The sequence below is a fragment of the Spinacia oleracea genome, chromosome 4 (assembly GCF_020520425.1).
Source record: "Spinacia oleracea cultivar Varoflay chromosome 4, BTI_SOV_V1, whole genome shotgun sequence".
In the NCBI taxonomy this organism is placed as follows: domain Eukaryota; kingdom Viridiplantae; phylum Streptophyta; class Magnoliopsida; order Caryophyllales; family Amaranthaceae; genus Spinacia; species Spinacia oleracea.
This window is the reverse complement of record NC_079490.1, coordinates 67,346,507-67,361,953: the sequence shown is the minus strand read 5'-3', so window position 1 is coordinate 67,361,953 and position 15,447 is coordinate 67,346,507. Positions and strand designations below refer to the sequence as shown.

Genomic DNA, 15,447 nt, shown 5'->3' with positions numbered 1-15,447 from the left:
GTGAATCGCCTCATGAATACTTGAAACAAATTGAACATTATTGCGATACTATTAAGCACAACGGGGTGACTTCCTAATATGTTAGGTTGAAGCTATTCCGGTTTTCTCTATTGGGGAGAGAAAGTGATTGGCTTGACAAGGAGGTCAAGCCAAATTCACTAAGGAATTGGTACGAGGTGACAAGTGCATTCCTTAGTAAGTTCTACTCGCATGGGAAGACGGTGGAGTATAGGCACAAAATTCAATCCCTTGAGCAAAAGCGTAATGAATCCCTATTTGAGGCTTGGGATCGATTCAAAGAATACCAAAGGGAGTGCCCTCATCATGGAATCCCTAAGTGGTTCCTCCTACAAACATTCTACTTGGGACTTAGCCCAACCTCCAGAACAAGTCTTGATGCGGGGGCGGGTGGTCTAATTATGAATAAGACGGAGGACCAAATTGAGGAGATAATTGAAGATGTTGTGAAAAACTATCAAGCATGGCATGTGGAGACTAGGAACTATGATAGCAAGGGGAAGTATGAAGATGGAAAGGGTTCGACTTTCGCTATGGAGCAAGCAAATATAATTGAGAAGCTTAGCTCAAGGCTTGAGAAGCTTGAGAGTGATCCAAGTCAACCACCATCTCCATCAACAATTCCTCCACCATCGGCTACCCATCTCACTAAGGGGAAGGGCAAGGTTAGTTCCTACAACACGATGCCACTTGATACATCTTTTTGTGATATTTGTGGTGAGCATGGTCATTTCCCTAGCATGTGCCATTTATTGCATAATGTCTCATATGTTTAACATGGCTCTCCTTATGAGCAAGAATTTGATGTGGAATATGCAAATGCTATGAATGAGAGGCCTAGATATGATGGTCCCCCGAACCAAAACTTTCATAGGCAAGCACCTAGAGGCCCTCCTATGCATGCTAGTTATTAAAGTTGATCCTACCAAGGCCACGACCAAGGAGGAGGGTTTGATAATCAAGGGCGGGGTAACTATAGGGCGCAAGGCTATCAAGGCCAAGATTCCTATGGTCAACCTCATGGCCTAGGTAATCAAACTCAATTCAATCAAGGTAGTTATTGTTAGGTTATGATACATATAAATGAATATAAATCATGCGGAAAAACCATAAACGCCAAGATTCCAAATTAATTGCCACATAACAATTAGCATACGTAGGATGCATACTCTTTGTAGCGTGCCCTCCCTTGCTGCGCCCGAACCGAACAAGAACAAGTCTTTAGGTCTCCAAGTGTCGTCCCTCCGTAGAAAGTCCACAGTACGTCCGGATCCGCCTTAAGCTTGACTAACTAGAATCGCCCTTAAGGTACTATTATTTTCGGCAATATGGGGCAAATAGATGACTGAATTTTTGCTTAAAAATTCTCTCTTTTGAATACTTAAAACTCGTTGTAAATTATGAGCAATGATCTCATATTTATAGGCTATGGAAAAAGTTATCGAATCCAACTAGGATACGAATTAATTAAGTAGAATCTTATTAGAACTCTTATTAATTAATTTATCCATTAGGATTAGGAATTTAATCATCAAACGAATCCTATACATTCTAGGTTTCGTACGGAAGCACAAACACTACACTAGCATGACCCGCAAGCGTGTAGGCCATGCCCGCGCACAGCCCACACGGCCGCTCGGCCCACGCGAGCTAAAAGCCACGCGAGCTTCGCAGCCTGCTCGCAGCCCACTGCTCGCAGCTACGCTCGCAGCCACGGCCTGCTGGGCCTGGCTTTACGATGGGCCTGGCGTGGCCTTGGCTGTTCGTGTGGCGCGCTGGCTTGCTGGACGCGGGCCTGGCTTCGTGCTGGGCCTTCGTCTAGCAAGCTCGTCCGATGCTAATTCGTGCGACGCGCTTCCGATTAATTTCCTGATTCCGGAATTCATTTCCGATACGAACAATATTTAACATTTCCGATTCCGGAATTAATTTCCGTTTCGAACAAATATTTAATATTTCCGTTTCCGGAATTATTTTCCGATTCCAATAATATTTTCGATTCTGACAATATTTCCGTTTCGGGCAATATTTCCGATTCCGGCAATATTTCCATTTCCGATAATATTTTCCAATACGTACCATGTTTCCGTTTCCGGCAACATCTACGACTTCGATAATATTTATATTTTCGATACGATCCATATTTCCGTTTTCGGCAATATCATCGTTTCCGGAGTATTCATTTATTTGCCTTTGACGATCTCAGCTCCCACTGAAACCAAGATCCGTCGATTCCGAATATTCATAGATGGAGTATTTAATGCCATTAAATACTTGATCCGTTTACGTACTATTTGTGTGACCCTACGGGTTCAGTCAAGAGTAAGCTATGGATTAATCCACTTGAACTGAAGCGGCCTCTAGCTAGGCATACAGTTCACTTGATCTCACTGAATTATTAACTTGTATAATTAATACTGAACCGCATTTATTAGACTTACCGTTAAATGCATACTTGGACCAAGGGAATTATTTCCTTCAGTCTCCCACTTGTCCTTAGGGACAAGTGTGCATTTCCTAATTCCTTTGTCGCTCGATGCTTGCTCTTGAACATAAGGTAAGAGTTGTCATCCTTATTATGTCTAGAGGTGTTTCTTAGTTTCAGAGTTCAACTGATCAAATAGACAGATAATCATAGCCTATGATTCATCTGAGCACGGCCATGCATTTTACAGTTTCTAGCTCTCCGAGCGGCCTTGTACAACTTTTAGCATCTCATCCCGATTTATGGGAGGACAATCCCAATCTTGTGATCTTGAGATTAGACTTCGTTTGATAGGTGATTACCCGAGCGTTGCCTTTATAGCCTCCTTTTACGGTGCGACGGTTAACAACGTCAAAGTGAGCAGTTCTCAAACAAGTAATCTCAAATCACTCAGGTATTGAGGATTAGTGTCTAATAATTTTAAAGAAATTTACTTATGATAGATTTTCATCTCTTACAGTAAAGTTTCATAGGTTTGTCCGATACTAGTCTTCCCAAAGTAAGTATCTATGCAAATGATTACGACGTTGCCATGTCCACATAGTTCAAGAAACATAACTACTAGTCATCTTGCATTCTAGTCGTCTAACGTTTTCTATGCGTCCATCTTTATAGAAAACTCCGAACAGGGACCATTTTCAACTTTTGACATTCAAGCTCACTTGATAGACATTTCTTAGTCACAAGACTGGTCCTGACAGTCTATCTTGAATATATCGTCAAATTGAAGGGACTCATCATTTAATAAACCACAAATTAAATGGAAAAATGAATTCTATTCATTTAATGTGAATGATTAACCAATAATTTTTTACAAAGTATTAAACTCTAAAAATTTAAAACATTAAATAAGGACATCAAAGCCATTCTCCAACATGCTTGATTCCCACAGCTGCAGTGTGCGAGTTGTGGTTCGCCTGCTGCAGAGGTTTAGTCAATGGATCTGAGATGTTGTCATCAGTTTCAATCTTGCTTATCTCGACTTCTTTTCTTTCAACAAACTCTCGTAGAATGTGAAATCTACGAAGTACATGCTTGACTCTTTGGTGGTGTCTAGGCTCCTTTGCCTGTGCAATAGCTCCATTATTATCACAATACAGAGCTATTGGTCCTTTAATGGAGGGGACTACACCAAGTTCACCTATGAACTTCCTTATCTATATAGCTTCCTTTGCTGCTTCATGTGCAGCAATGTACTCCGCTTCAGTTGTAGAATCCGCAATGGTGCTTTGCTTAGCACTTTTCCAGCTTACTGCACCTCCGTTGAGGCAGAAGACAAATCCAGATTGTGATCTGAAATCATCTTTGTCGGTTTGGAAACTTGCGTCCGTATAGCCTTTAACAATTAATTCATCATCTCCACCATAGACCAGGAAGTCATCTTTGTGCCTTTTCAGGTACTTCAGAATGTTCTTGGCAGCAGTCCAATGTGCCTCTCCTGGGTTTGACTGGTATCTGCTCGTAGCACTGAGTGCATACACAACATCCGGGCGTGTACATATCATAGCATACATTATTGAACCAATGAATGATGCATATGGAATCCCATTCATTCATCTACGCTCATCAAGTGTTTTTGGACAGTGAGTCTTGCTTAGAGTCATTCCATGAGAAATGGGTAGGTAGCCTTGCTTGGAGTCTGCCATATTGAACCTTTCAAGCACCTTATTGATATAAGTGCTTTGACTGAGTCCAATCATCTTCTTAGATCTATCTTTGTAAATCTTGATGCCCAGAATGTACTGTGCTTCTCCTAGATCCTTCATCGAAAAACATTTCCCAAGCCAAATCTTGACAGAGTTAAACATAGGAATGTCATTTCCGATAAGTAATATGTCGTCGACATATAATACTAGAAAATCAATTTTTCTCCCACTGACCTTCTTGTATACACAAGATTCGCCTGCGTCCTTGATGAAACCAAAGTCACTGACTGCTTCATCAAAACGTATATTCCAGCTCCTTGATGCTTGCTTCAATCTGTAGATTGATTTCTTAAGCTTGCATACCTTTTTAGCATTCTTTGGATCCTCAAAACCTTCAGGCTGTGTCATAAACACAGTTTCTGTTAAAACGCCGTTTAAGAAAGCGGTTTTGACATCCATCTGCCATATTTCGTAATCGTAATATGCAGCGATTGCTAACATTATCCGAATAGACTTTAGCATTTCTACTGGTGAAAAAGTTTCATCGTAATCCACACTGTGGACTTGCCTGTAACCTTTTGCAACCAATCTAGCTTTGAAAACTTCAAGTTTCCCATCCTTGTCCTTTTTCCGTTTGAAAACCCATTTGCTTCCTATGGCTTGGTAGCCATCTGGCAAATCGACCAAATCCCAAACTTGGTTTTCAGACATGGAGTCTAATTCAGATTGCATGGCTTCTTGCCATTGCTTGGAGCTATGGCTCGTCATAGCTTGTTTGTAAGTCGCAGGTTCATCACTTTCATGTAATATAACTTCATAGCTCTCGTTCGTCAAAATACCTAAGTACCTTTCCGGTTGAGATCTATATCTCTGCGATCTATGCGGGGTTACATTTCTAGATGGTCCTTGATTCTCACCAGATACTTCTAAAGATCTCTGAGTTTCATCCTGAATGTCATCTTGAGCATTCTCTAGAGTTCGTTGTTCGACTCGAATTTCTTCGAGCATTTTGGAAATGTGATCTCTTTCCAAAAAGATACCATCTCGAGCAACAAACACCTTGTTCTCAGATGTATTATAGAAGTAATACCCCTTTGTTTCCTTTGGATAGCCCACAAGGATACATTTGTCAGATTTTGGATGAAGTTTATCTGAAATTAATTGTTTGACGTATACTTCACATCCCCAAATCTTAAGAAAAGACACTTTTGGAGGCTTTCCAAACCATAACTCATATGGAGTCTTTTCAACAGCTTTAGACGAAGCTCTATTTATAGTGAGTGCAGCTGTATTTAGTGCATGTCCCCAAAATTCTATTGGAAGTTCGTCCTGACCCGTCATTGATCTAACCATGTCTAGCAAGGTTCTGTTCCTCCATTCCGACACAACGTTCCATTGTGGTGTTCCAAGAGGAGTCAATTATGGTCATCAAATTCATAGCTCAAATATTCACCGCCTCTGTCAGACCGCAGTGCCTTAATCTTTTTGCCTAATTGATTCTCTACTTCACTCTAAAATAACTTGAATTTGTCAAAGGATTCAGACTTATGCTTCATTAGGTAGACATAACCATATCTACTGAAGTCATCAGTGAAAGTGATAAAGTAGCTGAAACCACCTCTAGCATTTGTACTCATTGGTCCACATACATCTGTATGGATTAAACCCAATAGTTTAGTTGCTCTTTCTCCAACTTTAGAGAAAGGTTGCTTTGTCATTTTGCCAAGAAAACATGATTCGCACTTACCATAATCCTCTAAGTCAAATGGTTCTAGAATTCCTTCCTTTTGAAGTCTTTCTATGCGTTTCAAGTTAATATTGCCTAATCGACAATGCCACAGATAGGTGAGATCTGAATCATCCTTTTTGGCCTTTTTGGTATTTATGTTATAAACTTGTTTGTCGTGATCTAATAAATAAAGTCCATTGACTAATCAAGCAGATCCATAAAACATCTCTTTAAAATAAAACGAACAACTATTGTCTTTTATTAAAAAGGAAAATCCCTTAGCATCTAAGCAAGAAACAGAAATGATGTTTTTAGTAAGACTTGGAACATGGAAACATGGAAACAGTCTTCCAGTTCCAAAATTAGCCTAGAGGGCAACGACAAATAATAAGTTCCTACAGCTAATGCAGCAATCCGTGCTCCATTTCCCACTCGTAGGTCGACTTCACCCTTGCTTAACCTTCTACTTCTTCTTAGTCCCTGTGAATTGGAACATAAGTGTGAGCCACAACCTGTATCTAATACCCAAGAAGTTGAATTAGCAAGTATAAAGTCTATAACGAAAATACTTGAAGATGGAACGACTGTTCCATTCTTCTGATCTTTCTTAAGCTTCAAGCAATCTCTCTTCCAATGCCCCTTCTTCTTGCAGTAGAAGTGTAGACACCTACTTTTGTCCCCATTCCCGAAAGGGAAGGTTCGATGATGAAAACGTAAATCTCCACTTGACAACGCATCTCCTATAAAATAACGGATCTCAATTCCCCTTTTCATTTCACCTGAAACCTGCTATTTATAGAAACCTGCTATTTATGAAAACCTTTTAAAAATAGTAACTGCAGTAATGGGTAGTTGTTAAAAGTGGCAAGCCATAAAAGATAGAAACCTGTCAGAATTAGGTGTTGCACTCCAACATAAATCCTAAATGAGATAGAAATTGCGAGAGAATCCTATTCCTAATATGATTCGAAAGTAAGAGTCACGTATTAATTAAAATCCTAACGAGCCTAGAGTTCGTAACGGGCCCAGACGCATCCCGTCACAAGGTTAATACGCACTAAAAGACTCAATTAAATCTCAAATACTCCGGATTCTAGGAATCCGAATCTGACTAAGAAAAACAGCCCAGATCCTATTTTCAACGCATGGCTCTGGGCGCTGAAAATACCTGGTACGTGTTTTTTCCTAATTCTATCTTTCCACGAACTTTTTTCTATAAATAGGGCCTTAAGTTCGACGTGAAAACACAACAACACACAATTATATTTCTGAGTATTGACTCTAACCCCCCAAGCCTAAGCCTCACGCTACAAAACTGATCACGCGTTCTGTCGCAATCGATCCATAAATCAAACAGAACGTATCCTGTCCCATAATTTGAGATTCGTTAAATAAAAGGAGAAATAGCAAAGTCAAAGTGGTTGGTTTTCTGAGAACCGTGACGCACCTCTCAAGGGTGCGTCGTAATGTGTCCCTTTTCCATGGTTTAATTACTTTCTTCGCCCTTTTATGAACTGTTAAACTAACTAAAATCTGATTGTTCGATCACGCTTAATAAATATGATATTTTTGGGAAATTGGATTATCATGCTAGGTCCCTTAAAACAATCTAAATCAGATAATCGCGCTCGATCTAGTACTATATGTTGCATATTGTTAAAACCAACTCAGATTAGTTTAATAGTTAACGCATGTCCCTTCAATTATTTACGCTGAGCTAGTAAGGATATCCTGCCTCTGGAGTTATCGAAGCGCGAGTACTCCTCTCGGTAGTTCCAGTCCCCCGAACCCTCAATCTCTTCCCTGCGGGTGTACGTTGAGCGATCCCCACCACCAGGGATCACAAGGGAACCTACGGCCGTCGTGGTCAAACATAATTGCACTCCCTTTATGTCACGATAACCGGGTTTTGTCAGTTTTTCTCATTGTCGTTAAAAACTGAATGGCGACTCCTATATTACTAGTCAATTGGGTGTAAACTCACAGGAAATCCAATTACACTTGATTTGACAAAAAGAAGCGTCACACCCACGAGGGACGAGGTCACGCATTAGCCTCGTGCTTTTTCGACCCCCTCACAGTGGCGACTCCACTGGGGATAGTGAAGGAAATACTCGTGCTTGTAGGTAATCAAAATAGCCGAAGGGTGAAACGATCATACCCCGCGTTTATTTCCCCATCAAGTTGGGACGACCTGAAAATCAGCATATTAATGTGAACGGGCAGAACCACATAACGAATCTTGGCTCCCTTGGTGTTTCATCTCGGGAGTTGGGACTAAGGATACCCATCGCCAACCGGGGGGTGCATACGCTTCGAATTTTGTCCACTCGGCACTTTCGCTAGTAGTACACCCGTCCCAAACCCAATCGCTCGCTCATTAGGTCCCTCTCGCCTGCATGCCCCCTTGGCTTGCACTAGCGGGTTGGCCTTCTGGGACGAAATTCGTCTGTTGAAGACACTACCTCGACCGGGGCATGTGTTGGATCTGCGATAGAAGCGGTACCAAGCCAGGCGCAAATAACTACCCATAGAAGCCTATCATAAACTACATGACATATTATTATTGCCTCATGATGGAATGTTAGTTATGTGTAGCGAAATATATGATTGCGTGTGACAAACTATCCTAGAAAAACCAACGACCTTAAAAATTGCCCAAACATTCATAAACTAATTTGCCAAAGAGTTATTATGAAATACGTGTTCCGCAAACCCGAACGATCGCCACAAAAATAAGCGACGCTCGGGATGGCCTGTAACGAATCCCACAAACGCTGCACAATGCGTAAAGGACGTTATTAGGCAAACACGCAAAATCGAAGTCGCATAAACAAAAGTAGACGCAAACAGAAAACGAGAACCAGCCAGGGACGCATTTTCAACGCCCCTGGCTGGGCGCCAGAATTTCTCACGCCCTGCGCTGGGCGCTGAAGTTGCTGCTTGGCCTTTTGGTCAGGCACATCAGCCTCGGTGCCTGCGCATAAAGAAAATACGTAGCAAAAAAAAAACTTTTCGAATTTTTTTTTTTGCTACGAGGGCGTATGAAAAAGCACTCGATTCTAAAAGCGACTTATAAAAAAATAAATAACTCTTTGTGTCGTTGTTAGGCCTCCTACGACGACGATGTTCGGCACCAAAACCGAGCATGCTAATTTAAAAAAAAAACACTTTGAATGTGACATGGGCAAAATATTCAAAAAATAATGTTCAAATGAAGTTTTCAAGGAAAAATAATGTTCGAATAAAAAAAAAATTCCGAGTCTAGACTAGGCTATGCCAAAGTACAATCTAAATCCTAAGTCTTAGTTGTCTTATCCATAGAATCGGTCCTAATGCTTGGTGTCGTTCTGCAAGTTAAAAGGTTAAACCATATTGAGTCTCCCTTCCTAACATTTAAATCATTAAGCACCCATATGTAATTGTCATCCCTTGCTAAGAATCTACGGTCTCAATACTCTCTCTCACCAATAAAAATAATATATTATAGTATTTGCAAAAGGGAAACAGTCACATTCTGGAAATCATTCCCCCATAGTCGCACAACCCCCAAAGTGAACCTAAGGTGTCAATACCATTAGCATGAATTAATGGCCTCAAGGCTTATGATCACATTGGGTCACGACTATCATAGTCCTCTCGAGTCACTCACTCCTTGAAATACTACTAAGTACGGACTAAAAGATTTTCCATGAATACAACATGACCAACCATGAAAATACCCAAATCGGCATACCATAAGGCTACCATTGGGGTAAAGCAATACACACTAAGAGAGAAGCCGCACTAATGACTCTAGCCTTGTAAAAATGGAAATTCGATCTCCCCAATTAACTACCTTGCCAACATTAAGCAAAATGGCGCATGACAAATGAACACTCAAGGGTTAAAATCTAAAGTGTCAACCAACGAAAGTTATGGTCCAATTAGCCTAAGTCTGAGAGTTGCTTGGTCAAGTATTATAGGCTTACGCCACGTCATTATTTTGAGTCTAGGCCACCTCCTTATATTCATACACGGGTTATAATCAGAAAGATTAATGAAAGTTCGAGCCTAAATCACAACTTCCAATTAAATCCCGAAAATTAGAATCTGAAAAGAAGCAAAAAATAAAATTATTTTCGATGTAATTCTTTCGTTAAATTTCAATAAGGTAAAAACAACATTTTGAATCTACGCTATTTGCACATTTTAAACGACTAAATATGCTTGCAAAGTAAGACAATTTAAAGGTCCACCCTAGGCCAACTAAAATTAAAGGTCCACCCTAGGCCTACTAAAAGTTAAAGGTCCACTATAGGCCTACCAAACGAGGCTCACTCAGTCTCGCCTCGTGACTCAAAAAACCACAACCATCTACCTTTTTAGCCCAAAAAAAAAATTTATGTTGAGGAGAAATCCTAAGCAAAAAGAAAAAAATAGAAAGAGAAAAGGGAAAGCGAAAAGAGCGAGCCATGAAGTACTAAGCCCGTACCTCCCAAAGTGCGGAATTCACCCAAACAGATGAAGGAAAAGAATTGAGTCAACCAATCCAAATCATGCCACAAAAGCTACATAAAGTTCTACGATGTCTACCCTTTCCAGTCCTTATGTTCTTAGACGCCTTCGCTCTGGGGCCCTTGTTCAGCTCATTTAACCCATCCATGTTCTCATTGCCATAACCCAAGAAACCATTACCTCGACCCTTGTTCTTGAACTTGTTATCAACTGTAAACCACGTACGACCATTGACACGTGCGTCATACCCGTTATTTCCAAAACCTGCTCTTACATCACCACTAGTATAATGACCATATAACTTGTTTGAATACATCCTGTTGATATACCCTTGAGCCGTCCCCATGCTACTCATTAGCCTTGATTGATGTAAACTCGTGACACTAGCTTGAGGCTGCAAATTGTGAGTCCTAGTAGATATAATCCTCATGCTTGACCAATACCTATACAAATTATCCTATCTCATTCAACCCATCTTTCAAACCGTCTTGAGTCACGAGTAAAAAAAGAAGACAAATGAAAAGTACAAAACAATAATGGATAATAAAAAAGCAAACTTTGCAAAGCGCGTTTAAAAGTTCGTCTAAAAAGAAAAGGAAGCATTTAGCGCACCAAAAAAGATCCGCCCAGAAATAATTTTCAGCGCCCACAGCTGGGCGCCGAAACCTTTAACGCCCAGCCTGGGCGCCGAATCTCTCTGCTGGCAAAATTTTGTCCAGAAGTGCTCGTCATTTTATCCGCACATACACGGAACAATAAAGAACACTTGGAGGGGTACAACACGTATTCAGATATACGTACCACCAAAAAAAATATACATGTACTAAAAAAAAATATATATAAAACAAATTTTTAGCTCATGGCAAGGCAGTGGATTAAAATAATAATAAACTTCACTTATTCTACCGTTTCAAATAATATGTTTCCATCTCAGAACATACTTATCGAATTCGGCATTCTAAGAAACCATTTTCTAGGCTAAGAACTACGCAAGACCTGATTCCAAATTAAATCTATTTAAGGCGGATACGTAGGCAATCCATGATTCGGTCCAACCAATTTGCAAGAATATTAAAGCCTATAGAAAAACAAGAATAAGAAATAGAGTCCCTTATTGAAATTTAATTACTTGCAATCCAAGTCGAAAGAAAAACTTAAGTCAAAAGAAGAATCCAAGCCATCAAGATGCCAAAATAAGCACACATCGAAAAATAATAAGGGCACGTACCCTTGCCAGAAGGAGCACTCACACTCCTAGGCACTTAGCCAAGACTCAAAAGACCGCTTTGCCTCAATTGAATGGGGGCTAGCGCAAGCGTCCATGACCTCTAAAATACTCGATTTGACCCTCCCTAAAGCGAACTAACTCACTTAAAGACCTTCTTTCACCACTAGACATAGTCGTTCACTTAAAGACCTTCTTTCACCACTAGACATAGTCGTTCGCTTAAAGACCTTCTTTCACCACTAGACACAGTCACAATCGCCAACAAGTAGTAAAGGCAGTAACCTTGCAATAAAGAGGATTGTTCTACGGCATCGCCCCATCGTTCCTTCGAACTCAAGGCACCTGTTCATGGTAATTCAAATGCTTGTGAATCCCCTTTGAAAAAATCAGACATTGTCAATAGGACTTGGGACTTAACCAAGGCTCACCCTGCTCAGACATATGACACGGGCATCTAAAATCGGAATCTGAAAGCATCATTAATGGGAAGACATAACAGCAACTGGGGGCTAAAAATTGAAATGAAAGAGCTAGGGAAAGAACTAAGTATACCTTGACCTTTTGTGCAGACATACACCAAGTAAATCTAAGTCAATTTGAAAACGGTTTATATTCCCGCAATTCTGGAAAAGATGGCCCTAAAAGCCTAAAAGCATATGCCAAACGGGCACAAGTAATTTTCAAAGGCTTCTTCGAACATAATAAAGTGTCATTGGTTTAATCTAAGTATGCGTTTTGCAAGTGAGTCAAAGATATTTCTAAATATGATTATGGTTAAAGAAAGGCACCTAGCTTTTGGTCAAGGCACACTTCAACATGTGATTACCTTGACCATGGCAATGTCGCACAAATACGACATTTACAAGAGAAGTAGCAGATCACTACTCGAACGTACCTCGCACTAAACGAGTCTGGTTCAAACTATTCATGATCCATGTCATCATGAATGCATAAAGACGTATGCAAAGCATTATAGCACCAGGCCAATCCCGTAGCTACAATTGGGGGCTTGAGGAAAACACTCTAAAAATGCTCGAAATGACGATTTTATCGCAAATTCTCGACGCTAATGCTATACACACGTCATAGGGGCACAATCCTAAGGCTTGATCGTGTAAAACGAACCTTAGAATGGCTACAACCCCTCCCAAATTCTAAGCGCTACCTAGAATATATAAAGTCACCCCACTAACAAGGGTAACTGAAAACCGCGAGTCACCAAAACTCCGATCAAACTACTGCACATAACGCTCGCCCTACAAGCGCCCGTTACACAGTCTACCTCGTTCCAAAGCAAAAGAGAAAGAAAAATCAAGGATAAGAACTATCAAAATATACCCAGAAATCATTTTCAACGCCCAGAGCTGGGCGCCGATATCTTTAACGCCCCAGCCTGGGCGCTGAATCTTTCTGCTAGCCAAGTTTTGCCCAGATGTAAAAATAAGAAAGAAACACCTATGAATCCTCGCATCGAACGAACTAATAAGCCGTGCAAACCCACGCAGAAGGTGTTACACTTGTTCGAGCACCTGAACGAGGCGTGATGAAGTACTCCAATGCAAAAAATAATAATGATATCCCAACACCTGGAGAAATGTTCTAATACATGCGGTTAGGCCACACAAGCCTACGTCGCACCATAAGTTTAACCATCCCACGGTACAAGTCTAAAAAAAGAGAGTAAGGCATATTGCACGAATGCGGGCACGACCAAAGAGCATGTGTAGAAGAGGCAAAGACTACTTAGCGCCCAAATTAAAAATGCAAGCCACACGACTTCTACATTAAAGGATTAAAGGTAAAAAAACATTACCTACCACGGAAGGGATACCTCGCACCTACACGAGCGGAACCCCAAGGCATCTTTCTCGAAAGAACCTACAAAAATCGTACGCCAGAAGGAAGCATCCCAACATGCATACTTGGGGGCTCCAAGCTACGAAACAACCATAGCAAAATAAAAAATCTCGAACTTACGAGCATACCACTTCAAAGATCGCTTGCACTTACGAGCACGATCCCCAAACACGATCAAGGACATTACAAAATGCATATCCCCAAGGAACCTCTTTAACAAGAAATGACCGTCAAGCACGAATGCTTGGGGGGCTCGAAAGAAAATATATATTTCAAAAGAGAGTATGAAAAGTTAAAACAATATTCCCAGACTACGCTGTACGAAGTCCCGTGTTTGGATGTCTCAAAAAAATAAAACCAGTTTACGACCTCAAGACAAAGGTCGCCGTTGATACTTGTACGTGGTCCTCTGATCAAAGACCCTTAGCGGACAGGTTCGCCATCTTCAGCCGGCGGGGTCTACGTCACAAACCGCGTAGGTCCTTATTTTCAAATTTCAAAAACAGATTCGTCCACTTCTATCAGACGGGGTGTCCACCCTTAGCGGACAAGCTCGCCATCTTTAGCCGGCGGGGTCTGCGTCACTAACCGCGCAGGTCCTTAGTCGCTGCAGCGATAATTTTTTCAAGTTTTCCGTTTTTCCAAAAAAGAACGATGTGAGTAGCTTTCCTTTTTTCCAAAGATTGGTTTTCCGTTTTTTCCAAAAAAGAACGATGTGCTGGATTTTCCTTCGTTTTACGTCCCATAAAAACAAGGGGGTTTTCTCGTTTAGCTAACCCTGAAAATGAGAATCTTTTAAAACGTTTTTTCCTCGTGATTGGGCTTGGCCAGGCTCAATTACACTTTATAGCTTTGATTTCGAAAACATCTGTAGCTACTCCCAATGACAAAGTGAGGGAGTTTCTGCGCACCTTTAGATCCTTCCAATGACAAAGTGAGGAAGTTTCTATACTATCCGTTGACAAATCCCAATGACACGTGAGGGATATGTCGACACTTCAAGTGATGACCCTTAAGTCAAATGTTATCACTCGGGGGCTCGTGAGACCCTCGCAAAAGCAGGTCACCATGACTTGTGTGGCGCACTCTGTCTAATACTTTGACCATCGACTTACACCAAGACTCAGTCAAAGTGGGGGCTAACTGTAGACACCTACTTTTGTCCCCATTCCCTAAAGGGAAGGTTCGATGATGAAACCGTAAATCTCCACTTGACAACGCATCTCCTATAAAATAACGGATCTCAATTCCCCTTTTCATTTCACCAGAAACCTGCTATTTATAGAAACCTGCTATTTATGGAAACCTGTTTAAAATAGTAACTGCCGTAATGGGTAGTTGTTAAAAGTGGCAAGCCATAAAAGATAGGAACATGTCAGAATTAGGTGTTGCACTCCAACATAAATCCTAAATGAGATAAAAATTGCGAGAGAATCTCCTAATATGATTCGAAAGTAAGAGTCACGTATTAATTAAAATCCTAACATTCCTAGAGTTCGTAACGGGCCCAGACGCATCCCGTCACAAGGTTAATATGCACTAAAAGACTCAATTAAATCTCAAATACTCCGGATTCTAGGAATCCGAATCTGACTAAGAAAAACAGCCCAGATCCTATTTTCAACGCCTGGCTCTGGGCGCCGAAATCTTCGGCGCCCAGGCCTGGGCGCTGAAAATACCTGGTACGTGTTTTTTCCTAATTCCTCGTGGATTAGAGTTCTGCAATTCTATCTTTCCACGAACTCTTTTCTATAAATAGGGCCTTAAGTTCGACGTGAAAACACAACAACACACAATTATATTTCTGAGTATTGACTTTAAACCCCCAAGCATAAGCCTCACGCTGCAAAACTGATCACGCGTTCTGTCGCAATCGATCCATAAATCAAACAGAACGTATCCTGTCCCATAATTTGAGATTCGTTAAATAAAAGGAGAAATAGCAAAGTCAAAGTGGTTAGTTTTCTGAGAACCGTGACGCACCTCT

The 15,447-nt window shown here is 40.9% G+C and overlaps 1 pseudogene; it reads right to left on the bottom strand.

Moving 5' to 3' along the window:
* Positions 1-230: 230 nt before the first annotated feature.
* Positions 231-331, bottom strand: LOC130460319 (uncharacterized; annotated as a pseudogene).
* Positions 332-15,447: the final 15,116 nt, after the last annotated feature.